Below are 9,152 nucleotides of genomic sequence, written 5' to 3'. Positions count from 1 at the left end.
AAAGCACATACCTCATCTTCAAAGTCAATCTCAACTGAACTCAATTGACTAACTATCACATTGAATTCATTAATATGATCAGCAACCGACGCACCTTCTCTCATCTTCAAATTAAACAGACATCACATCAAATAGACTTTGTTGATCGCAGAGGGCTTCTTGTACATGTCCGACAAGGCTTTCATCAAACCCGCAGTGGTCTTCTCTTTCACGATGTTAAACGCGACATTATGAGCCAACGTTAGCCGAATAACACCCAAAGCCTGTATATCTAGCAATTCCCAATCAGCTTGCTTCATCATCTTTGGCTTCTCCCCGGATAGTGGCAAGTGCAGTTTCATTTGATATAAATGATCCTCAATATGCATCTTCCAGAAACTAAAATCCTTTCCATCAAAATTGTCGATTCTCACTTTTTCTTCTTCTGTCTCCATCGATTTGCTTTAACTCAGCCAAGCCAAGCTTTGATACTAATTGTTGCGGAAGCCAAGCAATTGAACAGTAAAATTGACAGAATAACAAAAATAAATCGAACATCAGATTTACGTGATTCGGTCGTAGTGACCTACGTCCATGGAGAGAGCAGTACGGAATTTCACTACAGATCAAGCGATACAACAGATATTACAACAATACTCAAGTCACTCAAACACTCTCAGTATTTCCCAAGCCCCAATTACACCAAATAGCTCACGCAGTGTTTAGCCTCACAATTTCTCACGAAATAATCTCTCAATCTCACAAAGGAATTGTACACAAATCTTAACACAAGATTTAATCGCTTGAACACTAATTCTTCTTGGATGTAATTCACGAACAAGAATCCACGGAAACACCCACTACCAAGCACTCACGAACGCGGCGCTTCCTTCTTCGTGCACAATAATAGTGCTTCTTGTTCACTTGCACGGCACACCAAACACTCGCATTAGGGCGCTTTAAGTCTTCCTCGTATCCATCAACTATGGCTTTAGTTGATATATATATATATATATATATATATATATATATATATATATATATATATATATATATATATAAACAAACCACGTATTAGAGAAAGAAATAACATCACAGTGAGCTTCGGTAAAAAAAGTCCAAGATTCGACTTTCCTATTTCATCTTTTCTTTGGCCGACTTCTTTTCAGGAAAGATAGACATGACAATATAATATATTCACCCACTGCTCGAAGAATCCCAAATTGTATCGGTCAAAGAAGAAGTCCACGCCGAGTCCAAATAGGAAACAATCCTGTTTTTAATCGCAACTTCAACACGATGCAATTTCCGCATTATGTATTCCTCAATTTCGGACGTCCGCAAAATATCCAATTTGGAATATTTAGATTTTTGCTTCGGGCTCAAACTCGAGACATATTTTAACGGTATCCACCCGATTCTTATTCGCTCAGTTATAACTCAATCTACTTTGTCAAGCCTTTGGTTTTCTGTGGTTTACGTGACTATGTCAAACTTCTTAATCCTTGCACTACGACTAGCCTAAGGAAATTTTATTTATTTAATTTTTTTTGGTGTAAAATGTAAATATTATAAAGCAGATGAAGAATAATAGCTTAAGGGTATTCCCCAGCATTACAATAGAGCTAATAGTTCAAACAGATGGAGGTAGGAAGCCTCCACATAGTAGCCAAAGCAACATTTGTCTGGGAAGGTCTAATTTTTTGGAAGAGCAAAGCTCTACCTCTTACATTTTTACGCATGTTAGCCAGAATAATATGGATGTCAGATTACTTGTTTTGAAATCGCCTACGATTGCGCTCTATCCAAATGCCATATATGGTTGCTAGAAAGGATACCTTGAGGAGTTTTGCTGCCAAGTCTTTGCCTTTTGTTACCCTAACATCCATTGAAGTTCCTCATTCCATCCTCTTAGAGGACGCCTAATCCCATGTTGCGTAAGGATACTGCGCCAAATGATGCATGTCCACTCACATTGGAAGAATAAATGTGTTCTGTCTTCTATACTGGCCCTGCAAAAGTTACATTGGATATCAACTGAAGTCATCCATTGGCTGATAATCTCTGCTCTTGGTAGTCTGTTTCTGCAAACAAGTCAGCTAATGAAATTGTGTTTGTTTATTCCACTAGTCCAAATCAGGTTATGCCACTCCACAGTTGGTCCTACATGTCTAAGTTCATCATAAATTTCTCAGCAACAGTACCCTGGGCTATGGATAATCGAAGTTAGAACAAGTCGCAATTTAATGAGACATCGCCAACTCCATGCCATACTGCCTCTAATGTTGATCTACATAGTTGGAGTGCCTCTACATTTGGTATTGTGAACCCATATACTCTGAAGGGAAGAGAATGGCCGATTGATGAGGTTCCATAGCATGCGGCCTAATAATACTTTGTTCCATAAATTCAAATCAAGCAATCCTAATCCTCCTTCCCTTTTAGGTGAGCAAATTACTTGCCATGCCACCTTGTGCGATCCATGATTTACTGTATTACCTACCCACAAAAATTGACAGATCCTCTTCTCAATCTCATATATGGTTTGCTTTGGAAGTAAGGACATTTGCATCCAATAGGTACAGACGGAGATGAGGACTGCTTTTGTTAACTGAAGACGCCCTGCATAACTCATATGCTTCATGCCCCAACTTTCAATTTTCTTAAAGATCTTGTTAGTAAGACTCCTACAGTCTGTATGAGTGAGTCTCCTAGTAACAAAGGGAACACCCAAGTATCTGATAGGGAGTGTACTTGTGGAAAAAGGCGTGTGGTCTAATATAAGAAGCTTCTCATCCTCATTTAACCTTGAGAAAAAGATTTGGCATTTGCTAGGGTTAAACCGTAGTCCCTTGAGAACTGCAAATTCATTAAGGGCACCAACAAGGCAAACGACAGAGTCTACATCTCCATATGCAAATAAGAACAAATCGTCAGCAAAGCATAAGTGGGTAATCCGTTGCGTTTTGCAGCGCTAGTGATACTTGAAACAGAAGCAGCAACTTTTGCACTAACAATTCTATTAAGAAGTTCCATAACCAGGACGAAGAGGTATGTAGAGAGAGGATCACCTTGTCGTAACTCATTAGTATTATTAAAAAAGTCGATTTGTTCACCATTGAAGTTCACTGAAAACCTCGGTGTAGTGATGCATTAGGATATTAGATCAACCAAGTACAAAGGTGTGTTTATAGCTTTGAGAACCCCAAGAACCGCATCCCATTTTACCATGTCATAAGCTTTTATGAGATCAATCTTTATTGCTACTCGTTTACCTTTGTCTCCCCTATGGTAGTTGATATTATTAAAATATGTCTCGAGTTTGAGCCCGAAACGAAAATCTGAATATTTCGAATTGATATTTTGTAGACGTCCGAAATCGAGCAAAAGGAAATATTGGAAATCATCTTTCCTACTGTGCGTTGAAGAGTTGGACAGAGTTTGGAAAGTCAATTGTGGACTTGTGGCTAATGGTATCAGAGCCGATGGTTGATTGGTGGGCCTCCAATCTGTTTCGGTGTTTGGTGAATGTATCAAGAAAGAAATCTCATGATCGACGCTTGTTTCAGGTGAAAATTGCCATCATGGTTGGGCTGGCGAGAAGTGACTATGGACAGTTGATCTGGTGACACGATAGAGACCATGGGTGATGCAATCCCAAGTTAGCAGTTGATGTTTGTTGTGCATAGTTGTGGGTGCACTCCAATGACTTGGAGATTCAAGTTATGATAAGCTGACGTAGAAGAACACCTAAATTAAGGAGGAGCAAATCTAGCACTGAGCTCACATGTGAGGAGGAGATTGTTGAGATACACGTGTAAGTTGTGTTACAGAAGTCCCACATTGGATAATTGATACGGTGTTGAGCAGTTAATATATTCTAGTTGGCCCATAACTCATTAGCTTAAGTTTTTGAGTAAAGATGGGTGCAACTAGATATGTTGACGGACTCGGACTTGTGTTCCCTCTTGGCAATCTCCCCAGGTGAAGGTATCGGGCTTTTGCTACACATTCCCAAATAATTGGTATCAAAGCAAGGCTTAGCTGAGTTGAAGCGAATTGATGACGGTAGAAGAAGGAAAAGTGAAAATCGACAGATTTGATGAGAAGGACTTTGGTCTCTGGAAGATGCAGATTGAGGATCATCTATATCAGATGAAACTGTACTTGCTCCTATCTGGGGAGAAGCAAGAGACGATGAAGCAAGCTAATTGGGAATTGCTGGATAGACAAGCTTTGGGTGTTATTCGGCTGACGTTAGCTTGTAATGTCGTGTTTAACATCGTAAAAGAGAAGACCACTGCGAGTTTGGCGATAGCCCTATTGGACATGTACGAGAAGCTCTTTGCGATCAACAAGGTTTACTTGATGCGACGTCTGTTGAACTTGAAAATGAATGAAGGTGCGTCAGTTGCTGATTATATTAATGAATTCAATTTAATTGTTAGTCAATTGAGTTAAGCTGATATTGACTTTGAAGATGAGGTACGCGCTTTGATTCTATTATCCTCATTGCCTAATAGTTGGAATACTGGTGTTACTACTGTTAATAATTCCTCTGGGTTAACAAGTTTGACGTTTGATGGTGTTCAAGATTTAATTTTGAGTGAGGATATCTGTATAAGAGAATCTGGTGAATATGTATCTGCTGCTTTAGTAGGTGAAAATAGAGGAAGAACTGGTATACGTGTTAGCAGAAGTAGTATAAACATGAATAGACGAAGACAGTTTAGGACTGGCGGTGCTGTCTGTTGGAGTTGTGGCAAGAGGAGATATCTTAGAAGGGATTGGCTTAAGCTGAAAAACGAGAAGGATAAAGGAATTAGAGTTGAGTCTGCAGATGATGTTGCAGCTATGGCAGATAGTAATTTGGATAGTGCTGATTTTGTCTTGTCTGTCACTGATGATTAGTCGTTTGGCGAATGGATTATGGATTATGGTTGTTCTTTTCACGCTACACCAAACATGAATTGATTTACTATTTATCAGTGCACGGATAGTAGTAAAGTGCAGTTGGGGAACAATTCTGCATGCAATGTTATTAGTGTTGGTAATGTCATAATCAGAATGCATGATGGTATTGTGTGGACATTGCCTGGAGTGAGGCATATTCTAGAGTTGAAGAAAAATCTTATTTCCTTGAGTGCCTTGGATTCAGTTGGGTCGGTATTCTTCAAAATGTGGAATTTTGAAAGTTGTTCAAGGTGCCTTGGTGATAATGAAAGGAATTAAGCACTGTGGCCTGTATGAGATTCAAGGTGAGACAGTGACGAAATTCGCTGCAGAGACATCGAATGCATTGGTTCGAGAGTTTGAATTGTGGCATATGTATTTGGGGTACATTAGCGATAAAAGCCTGAAGGTTCTAAGTAAAAGGAATTTACTATGTGGTTATATTGCTAATGGACTGAATGTATGCATGTGCTGTGATTTAGATCAATGGCGGAAAGTGCAGTTCAGTACGACTATCAGAGAAACCATGAATATTGCAGAATTAATTCACGTAGATGTTTGTGTTGAGGAAAACTCCTAATGTATATTGAAGCTGACAAAACTTTCCATGATAATTTTGTTCAATCTGACATGCATTCCATCCGAGGTAAATATACTCTGGAAGTTCAAAAGGAAATGTCAAACTTTATAAGTTCAGACTCAGAACGAGAAGTTCAGACTCAGAACGAGAAGTTCAGACTCAGCATAAGAAGTTCAGACTTTACCATAAAAGTCATTTCAGACTTTATTTTAAGTCATCAAAGAACTTCAGACCCTATGAGAAATAGGTTCATTTCTTATTAAAAGAACCCCACTAATCTTAGTTCTGAAAGAGATGCAGGCGCAGAAGTTTTTCAGAAGCAGAAGCAAAACTCATTCAGAACGAAACATAACAGCTAGTGATCTGGCATAGATTTCACAGAAGGAAAGTTTTGATTGTCTCAATCTAAGGCTATAATTGATTGACAATCCAACATTATAATAAGTATGCATTACAACGGATAAAGCTCTACTTATGGAAACCAAGATTCTGATTGTATGGGCGACCAGAATCAGCGAGATTCAGATTTTGTCAACCAACGGCTACTCAATCCATTTTATACAAATCTATCTAAGGTGAATATTGGAAGATGATCCTCTGAAGACTGTCCAATGGCTAGTTTGGAAGTGGAGGAGTATAAAAGGAGATCAACAAGGAGCAGAAGGATATAGAACGAAATCGAGATTCAACAAGTCCAAAGTCTGAGCATACTCCGATCCTTTCTTTTGTTCTTTTTTGAGCTAAACACTAAGATCTTGAGGGATATTTTGTAAGAGTAATTTTGTGAGATAGAGAGTCCTATCATACACAAGAGTGTTGTCACTCAGTATTTGTAATTCCTCTTGATTACATAGTGAAATCCAGCCAGGAGGCTGTCAACGTGGGAGAGTGGACGTAGGCTTGCTATAAGCCAAACTACTATAAACTTGTGTGCAGTTTTTCTATCCTTTATTTCTACTGTGATCAATCATTTCCGCTATAAATTTATCAAAATTGTTTAAATCACCTATTCACCCCCCTCTAGGTAATACTTACTAGCTACATCAATTGGTATCAGAGTAGGTTGCTCGTTTATTGAAGTGTATTACTTCTGAGCTAACGATCTATATGGCTAGCTTGAGTGCTCCAGGTCTTAGTGAAGGACAAAGCAACAACAGACCATCATATTTTGATGGCAAGGAATATAATGTCTAGAAGAACAAGATGAAAGCATTCATCAAGTCAATTAATCACATGCAATGGGATGTTATCATAAGAGGAGTCAAACCAAAACCTTTTGATTCAAAAGAAAAGATAGAAGGAAGCACACCAGCAGATCCTCCATTATCTCAAACTAAGATATCAAAAAGAGAAGCTTTAGACTCAAAAGCAATTTATTCTTTCTATTGTACTTTAGCACCTATTGAATATAAGAAAATTGCTTCTTGTGAATCAGCTAAAGATATCTGGGATACTCTCTATACTACATATGAAGGAACAGATCGAGCCAAGGAAACTCAGATCAATCTATTGCTTGGATAATATGAATCCTTTAGAATGAAGTCTGGAGAATCAGTTGCTGATATGTATGACAGATTTGCTGACATAGTAAACGGTCTTGCATATCAAGGACAACCAGTCTCAGATGCGATGAAAGTCAACAAACTTTTGAGAGAACTGTCAAAGCAGTGGGACAACATCAAAACATCACTTCGAGAGACTCAAAGAATCATGCCTCTATCAGTGAATGAGCTAATTGGAACTCTTCAATCATATGAGACTGAACAACTGAATGAGGAGAATAAATTCAAAGGTAAGAAGTCAATTGCGTTAAAATCTAATATTGATTCTGATGATGCAGATTCTGAAGATGAAGATGTTGACGATGAAGAACTGGCTCTCTTCATAAAGAAGTACAAGAAGATGAAAAAGAAAGGAAGAAACTTCAAAGGGAAGAAGCCTTTTCAGAAAAAGAAGACTCTCGATAAAACAGAAAAGTCAAAGGAAGTAATCTGCTTCCAGTGCAGGAAACGTGGACATATCAAGCCAAACTGTCCACTTCTGAAAAAGAAAAAGAGCAAATTTGAGAAAGCAAAGAAAGCCTTAAAAGCAGAAACCTAGAGTGATACAGAGTGTGAAGACAGTGATGAAGATACCTCAAACTTCTGTCTGATGGCCAAGTCAGACTCAGACTCAGATTCAGATTCTGATGCTGGAGTCGAAATTGACGTAAAGTATCCTGAAATTCCAATTGAAGTGTCAAATTACATTGATGAATTATGTTTTGAATTTAAGGCTGCTCTTAAAAGAATCTCTCAATTAAAAAAAGGAAAATTCATTACTAAGGCAACAGGATGTTTCACAAAAAGATAAAATCGATTTCCTTAAAAAAGAATTCCATCAAGTCAAGGAAAATCGAGATTTACTTTCCAAAGAAAATGCTGTTTTGAAAAAGGAATTTTCAGAAATTACTTCCAAATTTTCAAAAGGATCAGAAACGTTGAAGCATATTCTTTCTATACAAATTCCTCACTATAACAAATCTGGTCTCGGATTTGTCAGGGAAAGTGACAATTTAATTGATTTTCCAAAAGTCAAGGAGAGATTAAGACAAAGACCTCCTAGACAATTTTATAAAAATCATTTCAAAAGGAACTTTGTCAAACTTGTTGGTCGAAGTGCACTCAAGTGCTCAAAATGTGGAGATCTACAGCACTTTGAGAATGCATGTCCTAAGGTCTGGAGACCAATTCGAAGAGACCTTGTTAAGACAGCCTATACTAATTCTCAAGGACCCAAACAAATTTGGGTACCAAAGAAAACTTGAGTGTTTGTGATTTTTGCAGGTTACCACAAAAAGAAAAAGAAAGTGGTACCTGGACAGTGGATGTTCTAGACATGTGACAGGAGATCCAAGCATGTTCGTTAAACTTCAAAGTCTGAAGGGTGGAAAAGTTTCCTTTGGAGGGAATAACAAAGAAAAAGTAGTTGGTAAAGGAACAGTTCAAATTGGGGGACTCACAATCAATGATGTGTCATTGGTAAAAGGACTCAACTACAACTTGATAAGTATAAGCCAACTATGCGACACAGGCTTCAGAATCAACTTTCAAGAAAATACATGCTTAGGAACAACCAAAGATTCTTCTCAAACATTCACAGGAAGAAGACATGGCAATATTTATCTTCTAGATGTCAATCCTAACTCCACTCATTGCTTGATCTCAATCAAAGAGGATGAAGATCTATGGCACAGAAGATTGGGGCATATTAGTATGAAACAAATCTAAAAAATCTCAAACAAAAAATTGGTCCAAGGTCTGCTAGATTTGAATTACAAGAAAACAGAATTATGCAATGTCTGCACTCTAGGAAAACAAGCAAGAAGCTCTTTTAAGTCTATACATCATGTTTCCACTAATCGTGCTTTACAGCTTCTACATATGGATCTATTTGGACCAACCAGAACACAAAGTATTGGTGGTAAAAAATATTGCTTAGTTATTATTGATGACTTCACAAGACTTACATGGGTGTTCTTTATTGCTCATAAAAATGAAGCATTTTCATATTTTTCAAGATTTGCAAAAAGAGTTCAGAATGAAAAAGGTTATACCATTTCCAACATTAAAACTGATTATGGTGGAGAATTTGAAAATCA

Source organism: Syzygium oleosum, unplaced genomic scaffold (genome assembly GCF_021117445.2).
Source record: "Syzygium oleosum isolate NSW1041296 unplaced genomic scaffold, Sole_v2.1 Sole_v2.01, whole genome shotgun sequence".
Lineage (NCBI taxonomy): Eukaryota > Viridiplantae > Streptophyta > Magnoliopsida > Myrtales > Myrtaceae > Syzygium > Syzygium oleosum.
The sequence above is the reverse complement of the archived record's forward strand: the minus strand, read 5'-3'. Positions refer to the sequence as shown.